General features: G+C 45.4%; 1 protein-coding gene across 5 annotated transcripts in view; it reads left to right on the forward strand.

Annotated features, from left to right (window-relative positions):
* Window positions 1–23,299, forward strand: part of LOC125463177 (zinc finger protein 385D-like) — an 850,093-nt gene that overhangs the window by 73,449 nt on the left and 753,345 nt on the right. For 4 of the 5 annotated variants that reach the window (XM_059654439.1, XM_059654442.1, XM_059654449.1 and 1 more), the window contains one exon: window positions 10,322–10,585. The exons of the other annotated variant lie outside the window; for it this stretch is intronic. The gene's annotated coding sequence lies outside the window, so the exon portion shown is untranslated. The remainder of the gene's footprint in view (window positions 1–10,321; window positions 10,586–23,299) is intronic. 5 annotated transcript variants of the gene reach the window in all.

Below are 23,299 nucleotides of genomic sequence, written 5' to 3' on the forward strand. Positions count from 1 at the left end.
TCACATACGTGTAAAATCCTTGGAGTTTTCCTTGATTCTATCTGCCAAGGTTTCCTCATGCTCCCTTATAGCTCTTCTAAGCTCTTTCTTCAGCTCCTTCCTGGTTAATTTGTATCCCTCTAGAGCCTTTTCCATTCTTTGTTTCCTAAACCTTACATAAGCATCCTTTCTCCTCTTAACCAGTCATTCGACCTCTCTTGAAAACCAAGGCTCCTTCACTCAACCGCACTTTCCCTGCCTGCTAGGGACGAACATATCGAGCACACACAGTATGCATTCCTTAAACAATCTCCACATTTCAATAGTGCTGTTCCCTGACAGCATCTGTTCCCAATTTATGTTGCACAGTTCTTGCCTAACAGATTTGTAATTACCCTTCTCCCAATTATAAACCTTACCCTGCTGTATATACTTATCCTTTTCCATGACTATTATAAAAGTAACAGAGTTATGATTGCTGTTAACCCGATGACCATTGATTCCCCTCCTCACTTTTTGATTTGAGACCCATTATGTTGTTGTTACTATCCCCATTTTATCCTCAGAGCGTCTCACAATTGAGAGGTTGAATGACTGGTTAAGAGGAAAACGGATGCTTATGTAAGGTTTAGGAAGCAAAGAATGGAAAAGGCTCTAGAGGGATACAAATTATCCAGGAAGGAGCTGAAGAAAGAGCTGATGTCCATGCCGGCATTGTACCTTCCCCAGATCTAGGGCATAATCACCCTGAGTTTCCTTGTTCCTGCCTATGAAACTCTATAGTCCTTTTTTCCTGTCCCACCAGGTCCCACCTTATCACATTTAGTTGCTTCCTATGACTGAAACTGTTTGTTCGGGTAGCCAATGCAGTGTACAGCAGTCCACAGATCCTGAGGCTGCTCCCAAACTCAACAGCACCACAGACTGATCTTGAAATGTCCCCTCCCTGCTTTATCTATGACCCATCTCACAGTTTAACTGTGGTCCTATCCTTTGGACTGAATTTGAAAGACATCCCTGACTGATTGACCGTTTAGGCCCGTCTGATGTTGTTTCACTTTCAGAACTGACTATGACCCAATCAACAGACTGGGAGGATGGTGAGACTCACCTTTGAGTTTGGACCATCTAGGTGACGGCCCTTGGCTGCCTCCTGCCTCCATTTGAAATGGCCCAGCTGCTCGACTGATTGTGGTTCACCCCCACCCCCAACCCTGCCTGAAAGGATGCATCCTTTGTGGGAAGGGAATGGATTCCCTCTTCCATTCACACATCATCGCACTGTTCATCTGCATTCACTTTTACTACACATGCTGCAGATACACACATCATGTCTGACGTTGAGGCAACACCATGCCCATTAGCTACATGTATACGTACTTTCAAAAAAAAACACAGTTGTGCCTTACAGACACAAGCTGCTGCAAAATTTTCAGCTCAAAGCATTCCCTGCTGTGAACAAGCTGCTGTTTAACCTTGATCACAAAGTTGCCCTTTGAGACAACTGCTGCATTGCTACTTTCCATTTGGGTTCTTTAATGGCCCAGGGACAAATCTTGCCTCGGTCCCTTTGGACGCATTACCCCCACTTATTGAATTTACAGTAACAGTGAAGACCATGAACATTTGCAACATTTCACTAGGAGAGTCGACAAAGAATTTCCCCAGAATGGAGGCTGATGACCAAGTTGACAGGTACACGCCTGGCATTGGTGGTAAAGTCTCTGGAGCATTGAGCCTCTCCATTATACAATTGGGTTAATTTCAGTGAGTTGTGTGCTTGCAGATGAAGTTTTCGACACCTGATGGCAAGAAGGTCGACTTGCTTTTTGAAGAAGGAGAACTTAATTGCTATCTGAACTACATGCTGGAAGTTGCCTGTGTATTTCCTGTCTCCTTGCCGTGTGATCCTGTTTCCATGACAGTACACCGGGTGGAAACATTTTTTGCCTGGCTGAACACAATTTTGGAATTTAAAGTTGTCATGTCTCTGGAAGTGATGCAGTTAACATAAAAACTAAATATAAAGAATTACAACAAAGGGAAATGCTCAAACATGGTACATAATTTTGTGCTGGGCTTTACCTGACTTCCAGGGTTGGGTTTTGAGCTGGGACACAGGATGGAGTGAGGTGGGGACCTGAACATGACAAAGGAAGCAAAGATAAAGTTCCTGTTGCCTTCCCACTGCTCTGAAAGTTTGTTGGAAGGTTGTACACAGCCTTCCCACCCAGAGGTCTGTTGAGCCAGTTCAGTAGCAAATTTGAGTTTCTTTCTTCTGCCACTGGTTTAAAGGTGAGGGATTGACTCTTCTAATCAGAAACTCAGTGGCCCCTAGAGGAGCTTTCCCATGACCAATGGCTGATCCACACCAGCCTTCAACAACCACGCCACCTTCAGCAAGGCTGACATAACCCTCTCCCCGCCCATAAATTCTGGGGCCAGTCACCTTGTTCTATTGCATCCTCTCACGAGGTGGACTTTGTTCAGTCGGCGATGTTGCAATTGGCTGGTAGTTCTTAGCAACTAATAATTAAATTACTAATGAAAACCACAAGAAAAAAGCTGTAGCCAAAATCAACAGGGATGGAAATTTCTAGACACAAGGCAAAAAGTTCTCGCAACTTTAAAGTAGCAGATGGGGCATTTCCTTCCAGCTTTTCATTTCATTGTCGAAGTATTGACTGTTTATATGGAGAATGCAAGTGAAGTAAAATCCTAGAATGAAAACTCCTGAAACTGAACCCCTTTGGTTGCAGTCCTATCCTTGTGTAACTTCTTTGAGTTACACGGTATTTGTTTGATGGTGCAGCTGGGTAATCTGTCCACCTTATGGTTGAGCTGTTTCATTGTTAAATCATTGCATGCTTTCAGCCCAAACTAATCTGCTCATGAGGTATAACTGCCCAATGTGGGCATTTGAATAAGAGTAAAGGGAACCATGCAATTGCTATCTCTGGCGTCTTCATTTCTAACTAAATAAACAATAAAATTGAGTACAGCAAAACCTATCTTTCCAAAAATGCTTTATCTTGTGCTTTAAGCCAATACGGCTAGTTGCACATTGAAATGCCCATCTAAACCATCTCAGGCTTTGGTGTCTAATGTACACTGTCTTTGAGGCTGTTGCAGCTTACCACTAAGTAAGGCTCTTTAAATCCTCACACGCTGTAACACTCCTTTTATATGTATCTGTGTAAATAGTATGATATCAAATGCGGATCTCTAGTATACTTTTTAAGAACTCCCTCTTCATATGGCAATCCTAAACCTATGCCTTCTCCCTCGCTGTGAGTCAGTGTCATGTGATCAGCTACGTTGTCATGATTTGCAAAAGTCTCATTTACCAAACATGGGTGCTATCACTCACAGGGGTATAGCTTGGCATTGTGCAATCATGGAAGATAGATCTAATTGAATTATAGAGCCATCGGGCCATAGAGTCATAGAGTTGTAAGCCTGGAAATGGACCCTTTGGCCCAACTAGTACATGCTGACTATGTTCCCAAACTAAACCACTTGCCTGTATTTAGCCCATATTCCTCTAACCTTTCTGATTTATGTACTTATCCGAATGTCTTTTAAATGTTGTAACTATATTGCATTTACTATTTCCTCTAACAGTTCATTCCATACGTGAAGCACTGTCTGCATCAAAAAGTCTTCCTCTTCTCACCTTAAAAATATGCCCCCTAGTTTTGAATTCCCCATAATCCATTTCACTTGTTAAAACAAATTGCTGCATTCTGCTATCGACCTTGACACGATCGCAAAATTGGCCCACAACATTCAGTTTGCAGAACCTTGCTGGTTGAATATTAATAGATATTTTGGCAGAATCACCCTATATCACTACAAACTAGGTACTTTGTTTGAAAATCTCAATAATTCATATAGCTATCATTATACCATAAGAGTGGTAAATCAATTTTGTTGGGACATTATCACTGTCCTTGCCATATGATTTATTTTATACATAATTTGAAATGGATCATCCAGTATGATGCATATAATGAACTTTGCAATGTAAATAAAAGGAAAGAACTCCACAGTAAAATCAAGAGACTGTGATCACAAAATGATTGTTATGATGTAAAAGAAGGCCATTCAGCTCATATTGTTTACATCTGCTCTCTGAACGGGTATCCCTGATCTCCTGCCATTGTACCACAACCCTGCACATTGCTTTTTTATATATTTAATCACCTAGTACCCTCTTGAATGGTCACCTCTTAGCCTTTTCCTCTCCAAGGAAAACAGTCCCACTTCCTCCAATCTTTCCTAATTACTGATGTTTCTCATACCTGGAAACATTCTCATAAACCTCTTCTGCATTGTCTTCACTGTGTTCTAAAACTGTAGATAGTACTGTAGCTGAGGTGTAACTCCCTTTGGTAGACAGTTGGTGAAGAAGAACTTGTAGGTATGAAGTTATATTTTGTTAGATATTTGATCAAACACAAAGAGAGGAACAGAAAAGTAACGGAGGCAAGTACTACAAAAGAGACAAATTCAAATCCTGCTGGACAGAAAAGCGGGATTTCTCGAAGGTTGGAGTTCTGGAAGACTAGTGGTAGTGAATTAAACAACACCGTGAAAAAATACTGCAGCTGCTGGAAATCTGAACTGTAAACTGAAAATGCTAGGAATACTCAGCAGACCCGTCTGTGTCTGTAGAGAAAGAAAGAGGGTTGAGCTTTGAATTAACGGGTCTTTGTCAATTGAATTTCTTTGTGTCCTGTCTTCTAAAGCTCAGGGTGACATTTTCATGCAATCTTCTACTCATCATGTCGGTAATTAGGCAACCAAACTCCTGGGCGACCTTCCCAACAGGTGGATGTGCTATCACTGCCAAGAACTTCTGGCATTTATGCTGCAGTTTAAATCCCAGCTGCACACCACTTCAGATGCTTCAGCCCAGAAACTGGTCCTCACACTGTGATGTTTGACTGTTGTCGTCAAGGACATGGCCCAAAAAGGAGAGCTCAGTCTTCTTTTCACAGATAAGGACCTGGAGGTGGTGAACAGGAGCGCTTTTTCCTGCGTACTGACTCAGGAGTCAGTCTACAGAGAGATATTGGTAGGTTAAGTAAGTGGGCAAAAAGTTGGCAAATGGAATGCAAAGTGAGGAAATGTAAAGAGAGAACAAATGAACAGTATTATTTATAAGAGAAAAATAGCAGAAAGCTGGTTAAAGAGAGTTTGGCATTCTTGTTCATGAAGCACTGAAACCTAGCACTCACATGTGTAATCAGGAAGGTTAATGGAATGTTGTCCCTTATTTCAAGGGGATTGTTGTATAAGAAGAGGGGATTCTTACTGCAACTGTACAAGGTGCTGGTGAGACCCATATGGAGTACTATGAGCAGTTTTGGTCCCTTTTATTAAGGAACAATATTATTTCATTGGAGGTTGCTTAGAGAAGGTTCACCAGATGATCCCTGCAATGGAGGGATTGTCTTATAAGCAAACATTAAACAGGTTGAGACTCTACTCATTGGCATTTGAAAGACTGAGGTGTGATCTCATTGACACATATAGGATTCTTGAGGGTCTTGACAGGGTAAATGCTGAGAGTATGTTTCCTCTCATGGGGGAGCTTAGCACCAGAGGAGATAGGTTCATAATTAACGGGTACCAATTCAAGACTGAGGTAAGGAGGAATTTCTTTCCTCAGACATTTGTGAATCTTTGGAACTCAAGAGACCTGAGGGGGCCTATCCTTGTACACATTGAAGGCTGAGATGGATTTATCACCCTGCTGATCAAGAATCTAAAGTTAGGAGAAAAGACTGGAAAGTGGACAAGAGAAATGTCAGATCAGCCATGATCCTGTTGTATGGTGGAGCATGATTGAAGGGCCAGATGGCCTGCTGCTGTACCTATTTCTATGGACTTATAGCAATGTGACTACCAAGGCTGCATAAGACTGTATTGTAACCCTGACCAGTGCTGTGTTCACGGTGAAGCAGGACACCGTGCAGTGCAGGACAAAAGACAATGACCTTTTGTGTTTTGCAAGGGCAAGTTCCACCATCTCTCTGCTCTAACTCTCGTGCACTCATCCTAACTCTGCCACTGCACATGTGGCTTGCTACGGCTCATGGACAACAGCTGTCACTATTGCATGCATTATGTCCACTCAACAGTGCTCACGCCACCTCATCATTCCAATGGTCTTACATTTTCTACCTTACATGCTTCCTACTCACTCACTGGGGATACCATCTCTCCTGTTCATGTATCACCACTCATCCCTCATCTGTCCACTTCCATCATACCCAGATCATCTCTTCAGAAAAATTGGCTGACTCCCAAAAGAGATTTCCCCACAGAACCTCGACTAACCTATTTGTAATCCCTGGAGGGGTTGCATTTGTTGACCATGGTGGCCCGATCTCTGAACTGCAAAGGCAATACTCCTGACTCGGGGAGGAGTAAGTGCCTAACTGACCATGGCTGTCCTTCTAGATTGGAACGGGACAGGTCCTTGACAACTGTGGCAGTATGAAGGACCGACACAGTGCCAGATACGGTGGTATGTTGTTAGGATGATTACAATGAGTACACCATTAGGGCGATTGTATTACAACATTAAAGCATATGGCCTGGATTCTAAAGGGGTTTAAGTACAAGTACAGTGATGCGAGTCTGAGTGTGAGCGGGAAAACCAAGGAGCCCTGGGATATATCCTTGAGTTTTAGTGTGGTCCCGTGCAACATATGGTTGGTTTCTGTCAGCATATGTGGAAGAACTCATGCTGCATTCAAACAGTAATAATTGATGTCTATATTAAGTCTGAACATCGTGACGTTGGGCATACTTCAGGCAGCTTGTTAGACATAACAGACATACTTTATCTCTTCATTTTGCATTCATAAAATGAGTGTGATGAGGTCCAATTTTCACCGATAATCATTGCCTATCTATGTTTGTAACCTTGCTCTCATGATGCCAATGATTTTATGAGTTTTGGTGCCCTCCAGTGGAAAAAGAATCTGATGCCATTAAAAATATTCCATCTCTCCAAAAGGCATAAATTTGAAAATTGGTGTAGCATGAAGTTTGAAATGCTGAATGTCTTTACCTTCTGAGATATTCGTCATGTTGGAATGGTGCATTGTTGCTTACTGCTTCATTTTAGTTGCTTCAGCATCAGGCGCGAATATTCATAGTGTATCGATGTTTATCTCGGTAGGATGGGCTAAACTAGGATAGCAAAAGCTTTTGTAAGTATGTAGAAAGGAAGAGAGTAGCTAAAGTGAATGTTGATCCCTTAGGAGACAAGTCTGGGATGTTGATTGTGAAGAACGCAGAAATGGGAGAGACATTAAATCTATATTATACCTCAGTTTTCAACATGGAGAACATTGAGACCATCCCAATAATAACTAATAATGCAGAGATTATAGAAAAGGAGGAACTTAAAAATATTTCACACAAGGGAAAATGTAGTGAGGAAATTATTAAAATTAAAGACATACAAGTCACCAGGGTCTGATCATAGGATCTTAAAGAAAGTGACTGCAGAGCTGGGGAAACATTGGCTGTAATATTCCAAAATTCTCAGGATTCTGGAAATGTTGCAGTGGATTAGAAAAATGCTAATGCCATGCTTAATCAAAAGGGATGAAGTCAGAAAGTAGAAAACTTGAGACTAATTAGTTTAACATCTGTTACTGAGAAATTATTGGAATCCATTATTAAGGAAGGAGAAGTGGGACATTTGGAAAGTTAAAATACAATCTATCAGAGTTAACAGAATTCTTGATCTCAATAGGAATCAAGGGCTACAGGGAGAGTGCAGGGAAATGGTGTTGAAATGCCCATCAGCCATGATTTAAATGGCGGAGTGGACTTGATGGGCCGAATGGCCTTACTTCCACTCCTATGTCTTATGGTCTTATGGTCTTAACATGGTTCTATGAAGGGACAATCATGTTTGACTAATTTGCTAGAGCTCTTCAAAGATGTAACAAGCAAAGTGGTCAATGTAGTTTATCTAGACTTCTAGAAGGCGACTGGATTAGGGTTAGGCAGTGGCGGTGAAATAGTGGTAATGAAACGGGAATAGTAATCCAGAGGCCCAATGCTAATGTCCACGGGCTAAATCTCACCAAGCATGATGGGGAAATTTATACTGCTCAAAACGCTGATACACGAAGTAATATCATGTGGGCTTGGGCGTTGGCTCACCATCAGAAAGCAGAGAGTTCGCCCAGAGTGTGGTGAATATCGGGACATTGAATAAATTTATGGAGGAGATAGACAGACCTACAGACTTTTAATTAGTAATGGGAGAAATGATTATGGAGAGCCGGCAGGATGGAGGAATTGAGGCCAATGTGAGATCAGCCAAAGTCTTATTAAATAGCAGAATAGGAGTGAGAGGCTGAATTGTCAACTCCTGCTCCTAGCTCTTATGTTCTAAACCAGATATGTTCTGCTAACATTGTTGTCCTGATACTGAAAACTTGCAAATGTAAATGATTTCGAGGTGAGTCGAGTCTTGAAAATTTCAATTTATAAGGGTGAGATTATTTCCTTTGACAGCTTTATCCATTGTGAGATTCCCCTTGGAAAGAAGGTTTGTTGATACACTTTCTCTGAAACAAATGATCTTTATAGATTGTGTGGTTTGAAAATTACAAGGGCCATTACATCTACCTGCTCACTGTCCTTAGCTTACAATGATCCATTAGCCAGGACCTTTTCACATTGTTCCTGTTCATATGTTGAATTTACTAAAACTTATTGAAATTTCATTGACTCCTGTGGCACTAACATTTAGAATTTCAATAAATTATACTTGCAGTGCTCCAGTACCCAGATTTACAACTGAGATATACAAACTTCTTACTTCCACCATCTAGAAGTCAAAGGCTTCTTGCATGAGAAATCTACTGCCAACTCAGATATCACTGTTCCTTTATGTTCACTAGGCCAAGTGCGGCAATTCCAATACCAACTGATCACATGATCACAGTGAATATTGGGAAAGCAGTATGTTAGACTCCAAAGTTCTGATTTTCATCCATGAATTTAATTGGAGATAACATCAGAAATTTCATTCAATGTGATTTACCCCATTTACTTACTTCCCTGTCATCTTGTGAAGTAGTGCAGAAAGCCACTCATTCTATCCAATCATTTTCATAAGCTCAAAAAGGCCCACTACCATTTTCTCATTGAGAATTAGTGCTACATTTCTTACCATTTCTTAAAAAGTGCCAGAACTGCTGAGAAATAATGTAAACCTAACCATTTAAGACAGAGACAGTGACATAGTGGTAAGGTCACGGGAATAGTAATCCAGAGGCCCAATGCTAATGTCCACGGGCTAAATCCCGCCAAGCATGATGGGAAAATTTATGTTCAGTTGGTTTTATAAAAAAGGTCCTGGCATGAAAAGCTAGTCTCAGCAATGATGACATTACTGATTGTTGTAAAAACCCATCAGATTCACCAGTGTCCTTTAGGGGAGGAAACCCCCTATTTTTATCTGGTCTGACCTATATGTGACCCCAAATGAACAGCAATATGTCTCCTAAATATCTTTTGAAATGGCTTAGCAACTTGTCCAGCTGTATCAAACTGCTACAAAGTCTGAACAGAATGAAATCAAACACAAATTGCAGGCATACCTACACCTCATGGATTGCAGTAGTTTCAGAGGGTGACCTCTTCACCACTTTACCAAGGCTCGTTGAAGATAAGTATTCAGTGCTGCCCTAACCAGTGATGTCCACATCCTGTTAATGAACAACTAAGAAAGAAATTGACTTTGTGCGATAGTACAAAATACATGGCATCAATTCTGCCACCTGTAATATGTCTCTCCTGATTTGAAAAAAACTCCTATTTCCAAGTGTCTCACACTTATAAGGCACTTAGGCCAAGAGCTCACACATTAGTTATCATCTGTTAAAATAATTTTATGTTATTTCAACCTTCAGTTACCCCTTTGAAGCTTATAATTCTAGCTCCCACTGACAAATCTCATACACCTTTTCAACATTGTCCCTTTGTTTGCCAGTTACAGTAAACTAATTGTCATTTGCAGAAGCTGATGTAAGATCACCCTGATCTTCTGATGAAGGGTCTAGGCCCGAAACGTCAGCTTTTGTGCTCCTGAGATGCTGCTTGGCCTGCTGTGTTCATCCAGCCTCACATTTTATTATCTAAGATCACCCTAACTGGCTTTCTGTTTGTGTTTACCGTGTCATTTACTACCTGCAGCACTGCTTTACTAGTTTGCCAATCTATTTAAAAAATGTAAAAATGGTGAAAAATGGGTGTTAGCTTGCAGAAATATATTTTTGAAGTGATGTTGAATATTTAGTTTCAGGTGTAAAGAGGCCGCAGAATCCTAATGAATCGTATGAAGAAGGTCCTGCCTTCGATTTTTCTTCAGTGCAAAAAACAGAGGAGGTTGGATTTCCTGTGGCCACTGAAAATCAGGAGAAGGAGCAAGCCAGTTATACTTTCTGTGAAGTGTGCAATATTCAACTGATTTCAGCTGCTCAGACACAGATTCACTACAATGGGAAGTCTCATCAGAAGCGACTAAAGCAACTTAAAAATGGGCATCTCCCTCATAGCTCGGGTAATGCTTCTGAAGTTACTCTTGACACTTGAATTATGTGTTCATACAGGATATGACAGCTCCGTTTATTTCAAGCAGATTTGGGTCTGATTTGTGTTTTTTTAGGGAAATATTATTTTACTTCTATTAGCAAAAATCAATCAGAAATTGTCATTGATTGCATTTCAAATGTATTGTATACAATCTTCAATGAACTTGAGCATTTTGATTTGAGATCATCTGAATCAGTACAAGCTAGCAGATTTAATAATTTTCTGCATTTATGTAACTTTCAAAGAAATCTCTGCTTTATACAATTCACTATTACATTACATGGAGGAAATCTTCTGTAATAAAGTGTCATAATTCTGCGGACTTGATTTGTCATTAATTGGAGGTATTTTTACATGGTTAGCAGTGCTGTGTTTTCTTTTTAACAACACTGGATTGTTTTGTTGACTATACAGGACAGATGTGCACCAGGGAGATTTTTTTTGAAGTTTAGTGAATAAGTGTATTTTCATATTAAAATATTACATGCTACAGTTACTGTGTAGAAGGTTTTGCAGATGATACTAAATGAGGAGGTCAGATGTATAGATGGGAACTGGAGGTTAAAAGGGTCCTAATTTAAGTAAGTGTACAAATCTGTAACAGATAAAGTTCAAAGTAGGGAACTCATCCAGTTTTGACAAATCAGAAAATTTTCTTAATAGAAGCTGTGATGAGCAAATTATTTAGGTGTTTGTGTGCACATATAACAAAAGGGTTGGGAGCAAGTACAAAAAAAAAATCAGAAATTAAAATGAAATCGTCATCTTTACCTCAAGAGAAGGTGATGCTGGAGTTGAACTGAGATTTAGACAAATCATATTTGCTGTCCTGTATTTAGTTTTGAGAAAAATACCTTTGTAGTGAAGAGATATATAGGTCTTAGAAGGATATATGATGTGTAAATAATGTCAGGTTTGTTTAAAGGGAATAACTTACAAGGACAGATTGTCAGCACTTCAGTTGTACTCCCTTAAGTAATGGAAGTTGAAGAAAGTTCTAATTGCCATGTTTTAAATGGTTTGGAGATTTGATAGGGTGACTCTTATGAACTGAATTCAAAGCTCTGATCCAAATATTTGAGCAGATAAGGCAGAATATCCCTCACCCTGTTGTGACTTGACAAATAGCAAGCAAGATGGTAAAATAAGGAAAGATGAAAAATCAGAATCTTAATGTTGAGAAAATGTTCTGCAAACTTCCCCTTAAGCTTTAAATGGTGACATTAATGGATGTGAGTTTGCTCGCTGAGCTGGAAGGTTCGTTTTCAGACGTTTCATCACCATTCTGGGTAACATCATCAGTGAGCCTCCGACGAAGCGCTGGTGTTATGTCCCGCTTTCTATTTATCTGGTTAGGGTTCCTTGGGTTGGTGATGTTATTTCCTGCGTTGGTGATGTCATTTCCTGTTCTTTTTCTCAGGGGATGGTAGATTGGCTCCAAGTCAATGTGTTTGTTGATGGAGCTCCGGTTGGAATGCCATGCTTCTAGGAATTCTCGTGCATGTCTCTGTTTGGCTTGTCCTAGGATTGATGTGTTGTCCCAATCAAAGTGGTGTCCTTCCTTATTTGTATGTAAGGATACGAGTGATAGTGGGTCATGTCGTTTTGTGGCAGGTTGATGTTCATGAATCCTGGTGGCTAGCTTTCTAGGATACATGAACATCAACTAGCCACAAAACGACATGACCCACTATCACTCGTATCCTTACATACAGGTAAGGAAGGACACCACTTTGATTGGGACAACACATCCATCCTAGGACAAGCCAAACAGAGACACGCACGAGAATTCCGAGAAGCATGGCATTCCAACAGGAACTCCATCAACAAACACATTGACTTGGAGCCAATCTACCATCCCCTGAGAAAAAGAACAGGAAATGATGTCACCAATGCAGGAAATGACATCATCAACCCAAGGAAACCTAACCAGATAAATAGAAAGCAGGACATAACACCAGCGCTTTGTTGGAGGCTCACTGATGATGTTACCTAGAATGGTGACGAAACATCTGGGAACAAACCTTACAGCTCAGTGAACCAGCTTACATCCGGAACAAAATAAAGACCCACTCTCTTGTGGACCAAGAGGAGGAGAGTGCTGTCTTGGAGGTGAAAGGAGGACGTCAGGTTGGCTGTGCACCCTTGCGACCAGTGGATCTTAATGCTGGCTTCGGCCTAACGCTAGTTCAGGGGAGCAGCCAACCTGCAACGATGGCTGCGGCAAGTGCTCGTGCCACAGGTCAGGGGGTCCGGAACACCATCCGTGTTTCTGTAAAGAAGGTGGATGAAGGTGCACCTGTGGACCGCACCTTCTTCGTGAAGAGGGTCCTGTTGGACTGTTGTGGGTTCACTGCTGCGGACATTTACTGCCTGCAGGATTTCCCCAGAGGACGTTTTTAACGACGTGACCTTCAGGAGTGCCAAGCTTTGCGAGCGCTTCCTGGAGGTTTTCAAGGAGAAAGGAGGTGAGGGCCCCCTCTCTGTATTGACCGCTATCCCACTGTTTGTGATGCCAGCACAGAGGAGCCGTATGGTGACTGTACACATGTACAACCCGCATGTGCCAGCAGTTGATGTCCTGACCTTCCTCGGAAGGTATGTGAAGGTGGAAGGGGACCTAACTGACATCATGGACCCCTTTGGCATCTGGACGAGTAAGAGGCAGGTCAAGGTGACGCTGAGGATGGGCGCAGACGGGAATGTCGTACACCCACCATCCAGCTTTGTGATCGGCGGGAGCAGGGGCTACCTGACCTATGCAGGGCAACCTAAAGTCTGCCATGCCTGTGGTAGGTCAGGTCATGTGGCAGCCGACTGCAAAGCCACCATCTGCAGGGAGGAGGGACACCTTGCAAAGGATTGCACACAAGAAAAAAGCTGCAACCTTAGTGGGGAAGCGGGCCACCTCGATAGGGCATGCCCGTGGCGGGGTACCACCTACGCCCAGGTCGCCGGCAGGGGCAATGCGGGTCAGCCCCCCAGAGGAGAGCACCAGGGCCCTACAAGGACCCCACTAATGTGCAGGAGGGCCAGGCCGTGCAGGAGGGCTCAGCCTCGCAGGATGGGCCCGAGGCCAGCAAACCACCCCTGCAGGCTCCGCTCCCCCCCGACAACCCGGAGCCAATGGAGGCGGTGACAGGCGACGCAGGGGAGTGGACAACAGTCCGGAAAGCGAGGAGGAAGGTGCGTCGACGGGCCCAGGAACTGCAACCATCAGGCGGGAAGAGGCAGCTACAGGGGGGCTATAAGAGCTCCTCTTACGAGGGGGATTCGGAGAGGGCCCACCCGAAGCAGAAGTTAAAGATCTCAAGGGAGAAGGAAAGCAGCACCCCGCTTCCAGGTGACGGGAGGCGTCCTGAGGCTCCCTCCGACACCCAGTCAAGTGCTGCTGGGGCACTGGAGGGCCCCCCGGGACTTCCAGGCAGGAAGGAGGAAACAGCGCATCCCCAGCCTGACCCGGAGCCGGACCCCCCTGCCTCCACACCCCTGACGGGGGGATGCCACCCGGAAGGCAGCACAGACGGTTTCCTGAGCCCGGAGAGCGTCCAGCAGTTAGCCCGGGCAATGGGCATGAAGGGACAGATGGAGGGGCTGGACCTTGGACTTGGGGAGGGTACTGCGGTCACTGCCCACAATGGGGGTACGAGTTGCGAGCATTAATGTGCGCAGCGTCAAGTCCACCGCGAGATGCGTATCCACGTTGGCCTACCTGACCACCATCAAGGCGGACCTCCTGTTTCTGCAGGAGTGCGGGATACCGCACCTCGGCAGGTACGGGAAATGGTCCGGCGCCTGGACCTGTGGGCCTTCGATCTGGTTGGGGGGTAACGACTGTCGCTCCTTGGGCCTGGCTATTCTGCTGCGGGGGCGCAACTTCACCATCTCTCAAGTTCAGGAGGTGGTGGGGGGTCGCCTCCTAGTGGCTGACATCACCTATGGGAACGCTCCCCTGAGGCTGATCAATGTGTACGCCCCAGTGGTACGGAATGAGCGGTTGGCCGTCCTGCAGCGGCTTCCACCCCTGCTGGCTACGTCCAGGCCGGTCATCCTAGGTGGAGACTTCAACTGCATCATTGATGCAGATGGAAGATCCGGCGTGGGGACAGCGGGTGGGGGGAGTCAACTGGACGTCACGTCCAGATTCCTGATGGGCACAGTGAAGGACGCCAAGCTGCTCGACGTCTTCAGCACCCCTGCAGACGGAGCGCAGCAGAGGTACACCTGGTTGCGGCCAGACGGGTCTATCCGCTCAAGGATAGACTTCCTGTTTGTGTCACGGACGTTCTCGGTCAGGTCCACCGGCGTCGAGCCGGTGTTCTTCTCTGACCACTGCCTCCTGCTGGCTGACTGTCACTTACAGGACGACCAGCCGGCCGGCAAGGGGACGTGGAAGCCCAACACGACTTTGTTGACCCCAGAGAACGTCGAGGAGCTTAAGAGGGAGTACGCCGGTTGGAGAACCATGAAACCCCTCTTTAAATCTCCAGGCGACTGGTGGGAGACGGTGAAGGAGAACATCAAGAGGTTCTTTGTCCTCAAGGGTGTTCAGAAGGCAAGAGAGAGGTGGGGAAAGCTGTCGCGACTCCAGAGAAGGGTGCAGAACCTGCTCCTTCTGCAGTTGATGGGGGTCGATGTCACGGAGGACCTCCGCGAGGTGAGGGGCCAGCAAGCCTCGCTCTTCACCGCGGAGGCCTCCAGGATAATCTTCCGGTCCAGGGTTCGCTCCGTGGAGCAGGACGAGACGTGCTCGCGTTTCTTCTTTCAGAAGGTGCACAAAGAGAGCTCTGTGCTTAGCCGGCTGAAGGAGGACGACGGCTCGGTGACATCGTCTCGGCCCGACATTTTGAGGATCAGCAGATCCTTCTATGCCGGACTGTATGACACGAAGCCCACGGACAGCACGGCCTCCGAGTCGTTGCTGTCGTCTATCACGGAGGTCTTAGACGACGGCTCGAGGGAGTGGCTGGACCGGCCGATATCCCTGGACGAGCTGACCAGAGCCCTCACGTCCTTGGAGAGGAATAGGACTCCCGGAAGCGACGGCTTACCGGTCGAGCTGTATTCCGCTCTGTGGGACCTGATCGGCCAGGACCTGCTGGAGGTGTACGATTGTGCGCTTCGGGGCAGGGGAAATGTGCAAGTCCATGAGGTAGGGCATCATCACCCTCATTTACCAGAGGAAGGGGGAGAGGGAAGAAATTAAGAACTGGCGTCCCATTTCACTTTTGAACGTGGACTACAAAATCCTGGCCAAGGTCATAGCCAACCGGGTCAGGTCTGTCCTGGAGTCAGTGATTCACCCTGATCAAACCTGTGCTGTGCCGGGCAGGAAGATCGCTGAGAGCCTCACGCTCATCAGGGATATGATCGCCTACGTACAGGACAGGCGGGTGGGCACCTGCCTCGTCAGCCTGGACCAGGAGAAGGCCTTCGACAGGGTCTCTCATGCTTACATGAGGGACGTCCTCTGCAAATTGGGGTTCGGGGAGGGCATCCGCAATTGGATCCGGCTGCTCTACGCCAACATCGTTAGCGCAGTCTCGATCAATGGGTGGGAATCAGACAGTTTTCCTGTTAGATCTGGAGTCAGGCAGGGCTGCCCGCTCTCTCCTGCCTTGTTCGTGTGCTGTGTGGAGCCCTTCGCCGCCTCCATCAGGAAGGACGTGAGACTGAAGGGTGTGACTATCCCAGGCAGCGGAGGCCTTCAGGTCAAGACCTCCCTGTACATGGACGATGTCGCCGTCTTCTGCACCGATCGTCGGTCGGTGAGTAGACTATTGGACGTCTGCGGCCAGTTTGAACTGGCCTCGGGTGCCAAAGTCAATCGGGGTAGGAGCGAGGTCATGTTCTTCGGGAACTGGGACGACCGCTCCTTCATCCCCTTCACCGTCAGGACAGACTACCTGAAGGTGCTGGGTGTTTAGTTTGGTGGAGCTGGGGCGTGCACTAAGACTTGGGAGGAGCGTATCACCAAATTGAAGTAGAAGCTGGGCAGGTGGTCGCTCCGGTCCCTCTCCATCGTGGGTAAGAACCTGGTTGTCAGGTGCGAGGGTCTTTCGGTACTGTTGTGTGTGGCACAGGCCTGGCCTATTCCCTGGACCTACGCCTCTGCAGTCACCTGGGCCATCTTCCACTTCATTTGGGGGTCGAGGATGGACCGGGTCCGCAGGGACACCATGTACAAAGGCCTGGAAAATGGGGGGAAGGGCGTACCGAACGTCACCCTCGCCCTGACGGCTATCTTTGTGTGCGGCTGCATCAAGCTGTGCGTAGATCCTCAGTACGCAAACACCAAGTGTCACTACTTACTGAGGTTCTACCTGTCCCCGGTGTTGCGAAGGATGGGCCTGGCCTCGTTGCCGCGGAACGCTCCGAGTAGTTGGACCGTCCCGTACCACCTGTCCTTCGTGGAGAAATTTTTGAAAGGAAACACCTTTGACCATAAGGCCGTCAAGCAGTGGTCAGCACATAGTATCCTCAGGACCCTTCGGGAAAAGGAGAGGGTGGATCCCGTTGTGTGGTTCCCCACGCAGACTGCCAAAGTCGTCTGGCAGAATGCTTCATCGCCAGAACTTTCAAACAAGCACAAGGACATTGCTTGGCTGGCGGTGAGAGGGGCTCTGCCAGTGAGATCCTTTATGCATGCCCGGAATCTCTGCGCCACCGCACGCTGCCCTCGAGGTGGCTGCGGGGGGGACGAGACTGTTGATCACCTCCTTCTGGAGTGTGCCTACGCGCAGGAGGTCTGGAGGGGGATGCAGTGGTATTTGTTGAGGTTCGTCCCGAGCAGCTCCATGACGCAGGACTCCATGCTCTACGGGCTGTTTCCTGGGACGCACACTGAGACCAACATCAACTGCACCTGGAGGACCATCAATGTGGTGAAAGACGCCCTTTGGTCTGCCCGCAACTTGCTGGTCTGCCAGCTGAAAGAACTGACCCCGACCGAGTGTTGCAGACTGGCGCACTCCAAGGTCCAGGACTACGTGCTGAGGCACGCGCTAAAGCTTGGGGCAGCCGCTGCCAAGGCGCGGTGGGGAAAGACCACCGTCTGAACCCCCTCATCCAGAATACGAAAAAGAACCCTATCTGGTAACTGGGCCCATCTGGCGCCTTCTCCAACCGGTCAGGGGGCCAACGGGGACTGTGTGGGGTGACGACTGCCGGGGTGGTTTCTTTGCTTTGTTTTTTTTTTCTGTTTTGTTTTTTCCTTTAGTTGGTGTACGTACCCCCTGAGTAACCCGGAGTGGCTTGCATGACTGGGTAGGTGTATAAATGTTTTATTTTTTGTACATTCTATGAATAAAGCATATTTTTTTCAAATAAAAAAAGTGACCAAACATCTGAAAACGAACCTTCCAGCTCAGCGAGCAAACTCACATCCAGAACCTCAACCTGAGCTACAAATCTTCTCAAAACTCGGTGACATTAATATACACTTTATTGGCTGAATACTCTCTGCCCAAGAATACATATTCCAAACCTTGACCTCTATCGATCAGGGGTCCTTTTATATAAGAAGGAGACCTCTTCCCTAATGTTGACGGGAACTTCCTAAGTGCAAATAGTTTGGATGGAGGAGATTTTGTTTGGTGTGTCCAGGAAGGAATTCAGACTCAATATGTAGTTAGGCCAACTAGAGGTGAGGCCATGTTGGATTTGGTGCTCGGCAACGAACCAGGCCAGGTGTCAGATCTGTCAGTGAGAGAGCATTTCGGTGATAGTGATCACAACTCCCTGACCTTTACTTTAGTCATGGAGAGGGAGAGGAGGAGACAACATGGGAAGGTATTTAATTGGGGGATGGGGAATTACAGTGCTATTAGGCAAGAACTGCAGCGCATAAATGGGGAACAGATGTTCTCGGGGAAATGCACAACAGAAATGTGGAGGTTTTTTAGGTAGCAGTTGCTGTAAGTACTAGCTAGGTTTGTCCCAGTGAGGCACTCTGTTTTCTCCTTCACAGATGCTGCTAGAACTGCTGAGCTTTTCCAGCAACTTTGTTTTTGTTCCTGATTTACAGGATCTGCAGTTCGGTCAGTTTTTATGAAACAGGCAGATATGCTCGAATAGGTTGATGTTCGAAAGAAGGATGTGCTGGAAGTTTTGAAAAACATGAGGATAGATAAGTCCCCTGGGTCAGAGGGGATATACCCAAGGTTATTACAAGAAACAAAGGAAGAGATCGCTGCCCCTTTGGCGATGATCTTTGCGTCCTCACTGTCCACTTGAGTCTTACCAGATGATTAGAAGGTGGCAAATATCATTCCCTTGTTCAAGAAAGGGATTAGGGATAGTCCTGGGAATTACAGATTGGTCAGTCTCACTTCTGTGGTTGGAAAATTATTGGAGAGGATTCTGAGAGATGTGATTATTTATGATTATTTGGAAAAACACGGTTTGATTAGAAATAGTCAACATGGCTTTGTGAGGGGCAGGTCATGCCTCACAAGTGTTATTGAATTCCTTGAGGATGTGACAAAACACATTGATGAAGGCAGAGCAGTGGATGTGGTGTAAATGGATTTTAGCAAGGCATTCAATAAGGTTCTTCATGGTAGGCTCATTCAGAAATTATGGAGGCAGGGACATTTGGCTGTCTGGATACAAAACTGGTATCCAATAGAAGACAGAGGGTGGTAGTAGAATGAAAGTATTCGGCCTGGAGCTTGGTGACCAGTGGTGTCTGCAGGTATCTGTTTTGGGTCCTCTGCTCTTTGTGAGCTTTATAAATGATTTGGGTAAGGAAGTGGAAGGGTGGGTTAGTAAGTTTGCCAATGACACAAAGGTCAGTGGAGTTGTGGATAGTGGGAGGGCTGTTGTCGGTTGCAACAGGACATTGACAGGATGCAGAGCTGGGCAAAGAAGTGACAAATGGAATTCAACCCAGAAAAGTGTGAGGTGATTCATTCTGGAAGGTTGAGTTTCAGTGCAGAATACAGGATTAATGGCAGGATTCTTGGCAATGTGGAGGAACAGGGGGATCTTGGGTCCATGTCCATAGATCCGAATTGCGTTTAAGAGCCATATAGAGCTAGAGCTCTATAAAACTCTGGTTAGACCAAACTTGGAATATTGTGTTCAGTTCTGGTTGCTTCATTACAGGACAGATGTGGAAGCCTTAGAGAAGGTGCAGAGGAGATTTTGCAGGATGCTGCCTGGATTGGAGGGCAGGTCTGAAGAGGAAAGGTTGAGGGAGCGAGGGCTTTTTTCATTGGAGCGAAGAAGGATGAGAGGTGACTTGATAGAGGTGTACGAGATGATAAGAGGCATAGATAGAGTGCATAGCCAGAGACTTTTTTCTGGGGCAGAAATGACTATTATGAGGGGGTATAATTTTAAGGTGATTGGAGGAAGGCGTGGAGGAGATGTCAGTGGTAGGTTCTATACACAGAGAGTGGTGGGCGTGTGGAATGCGCTGCTGGTAGTGGTAGTGGAGTCAGATACTTCAGAGACTTTTAAACAACTCTTGGATAGGCATGTGGTGGATAGTAAAATGTAGGATATGCAGGGTAGATTGATCTTAGTAGGATAATAGGTCGGCACAACATCATGGGCTGAAGGGCCTGTACTGTGCTGTGCTCTTCTGTGTTCGATGTTCTGAGCCACCGTACCACACTGTGTCAGGGCGTGAGGGCTGACCAGTTCCTTCAATAAGCCATTCCCCTTAGAGTATCTGTATCGGGATCTCATGTGGAGATCATTGTCACTCTGAACCTAAATATTGTTGAACGATCCCTGGCATCTGAGGCTACCTGCAGTCAAGGAGCCAGCAACTTATGAGAGATGAGCAATACTTGCTAATTGCAACTTCTTTCAACCTTGGGATATTGAAGAGTCTGTTCAACTGTCACATGGGTATGATTTGCTGTGAAATTATATTATAGCAAACGTTTTAACAGTGCCCGCGCTGACCCCTCATCGATGACTGCCACTGAATAGTTGTGACTGGCAAGAGAGTTGGACAAAATTGGAACTTCCTTTGAGCAAATTACCAATGGAGGTAATGACCAGCCAGTTCCAAGAATCTTGATGAGGCTTGAGGTCAGAATTCCATTTATTCTGATCTGTGCCTCTTAGTTCAGGTGAATTCTGTTCATTTATTGTCAAGTTTAGATTCAGAAATGGGCTCAAACTAATTTCTATCCATTGCCTTTTGCATCATAAGGTAAACTGTGCACCTACCTCTGATGGATTTGATGATTCAGTAGTAGAATTCTCCTGGCCCTAGAGATGATGAATGCACAGCTAGAGAGAGAGAGTACGGGAAAGAGACGTTTCGATTTCTGAGGCATTAGAATAATTTCTTGGGGAGTGGCACTTGTATAAATAGGGGAGATTATATCTGAATAGAAACAGGACCAACATCCTTATGGGGAGGTTTGCTAATACTGTTGGGGTGAGTTTAACCTAGACTTGCAAGGGACTTGATTCCTGACGAGTAGATCTGTAGCCGCTAAAATAGAATTGGAAGTTTAAACACAAGAAAGTGAGTCTCTAAAAACGCTGAGGAATCATAACTTCGATAAGGTGCAAGTAAGTGCAACAAGGTTAATTTTAGTACAAGGCACCTGAGGAATAAGATAGATGAGTTGAAGACCCAGATAGGCACATATGCTATCATAGTCATGACGGAGCCTTGGCTGATAAATGGACAGGTTTGGTAGCTCAGCATTCCTGTTTGTAAAATATACACACCAGAGAGAAATGTCAGGTAGACGAGGATGGGGAAATCACAATATTGATCAAGGAAACAATTATTTTAATGAGGGGGGTGATAATATCTTTCAAGGATTGATAGAAGTAAAAAACACAACAAGGCAAAACACATTGCTAGGTCTGTGTTGTAGGCCTATAACAGTTAGGGAGGAATAGAGGTCAGATAGGGTGGTTGAGTCAGAAGTTCTGAAACACTTAAGCAGCATTTAGATATCCATTGCATTGCCATTGCCTCCAGGGCTACAGACCAAAAACTGGAAAATGGGATTAGAGTAGTCAGAGTTAACAAAGTGTCGAGCTGGATGAACACAGCAGGCCAAGCAGCATGAGAGGAGCAGGAAAGCTGACGTTTCGGGTCTAGACTCTTCTTCAGAAATGGGGGAGGGGAAGGGGGTTCTGAAATAAATAGAGAGAGAGGGGGAGGTGGATGGAAGATGGATAAAGGAGCAGATGGGTGGAGAGGAGACAGACAGGTCAAAGAGGCGGGGTTGGAGCCAGTAAAGGTGAGTATAGGTCCGGAGTTAGGGTGGAGATAGGTCAGTCTAGGGAGGATGGACAAGTCAAGGAGGCGGAATGAGGCTGGTAGGTAGGAGATAGGAGTGGGGCTTGAGCTGCGAGGGGAGGATAGGTGGGAGGAAGGATGGACAGGTTAGGGAGGCAGGGATGAGCTGGGCTGGCTTTGGGATGCAGTTGGGGGAGGGGAGATTTTGAAGCTTGTGAAGTCCACATTGATACCATTGGGATGCAGGGTTCCCAAGCAAAATATGGGGTGCTGTTCCTGCAACCTTTGGGTGGCATCATTGTGGCACTGGAGGAGGCCCAGGATAGATATGACATCCAAGTAGTGGGAGGGGAAGTTGCAATGGTTCGCTACTGGGAGGTGCAGTTGTTTGTCGTGAACCGAGCGGAGGTGTTCCACAAAGTGGTCCCCATGCCTCGGCTTGGTTTTTCAATGTAGGGGAGGCCGCATCGGGAGCATCGGATACAACATACCACATTAGGAGATGTGCAGGTGAACACCTGTTTCATGTGGAAGGTCTTCTTGGGGCCTGGGATAGAGGTGCGGCGGGAGGCGTAGGGGCAGTTTTAGCACTTCCTGTGGTTACATGGAAAATTGTTTAGATCATTGATGACTGCCAGGGACACAATGGGGGACTGGTCTCCTTTTGTGCTGTAATTACCTATGAGTGCTCTCATCAACCTATCCCCCTCCCACAATTTCAATAAATAGTAGTCATCTACCATTTTCCTGTTTGTGAGACAAAATACTGCAAAAGATTTTTTTTTGGCTGTTCTGAGTTTGACAATGATTTTATGGAAATATGAGAAAATTCTGCATGTTTTTTATTTGAAGGCTACTTGATCAATAGCAGATCATGAGTTAATGTTCAATTATAAATATTGACATAAAAACCAAAAGAACTGCGGACGCTGTAAATCAGGAACAAAAACAAAGTTGCTGGAAAAGCTCAGCAGGTCTGGCAGTGCCTGTGGAAGAGAAAACAGAGTTAACATTTTTGATCCGGTGACCCTTCCTCAGAACAAGGAGGGTGTTGAGCTGAGGGAGGGTCACCGGACCCGAAATGTTAACTCTATGTTTTCTCCTCCACAGATGCTGCCAGACCTGCTGAGCTTTTCTAGAAACTTAGTTTTTGTTCATAAATATTGACATGATGGGTGCTATTTTTAAATGAGCTTACTGATCTTTTAAATTTTTCTTTCTTCCTTAGAATGACTTGGTAGAGCTACTATAATGTGGCTGTTTAAATGGAGTTTTTCGTTGCATGGATAAATCCAACTACTGGCTAAGAATGAAACATCTAATGTAATTAATTGCTTGGCATTTAACTTGACTTTAGTTTTTTTTCTCTTATTTAAAATAGTTGTTTAGTTGTTAAGGGGATTCTGACCATCACAATCAATTTGACCTATCAGTCGCAACGCCAGAACCAAAAACTTA

This window comes from Stegostoma tigrinum, chromosome 2, assembly GCF_030684315.1.
Source record: "Stegostoma tigrinum isolate sSteTig4 chromosome 2, sSteTig4.hap1, whole genome shotgun sequence".
NCBI lineage: Eukaryota > Metazoa > Chordata > Chondrichthyes > Orectolobiformes > Stegostomatidae > Stegostoma > Stegostoma tigrinum.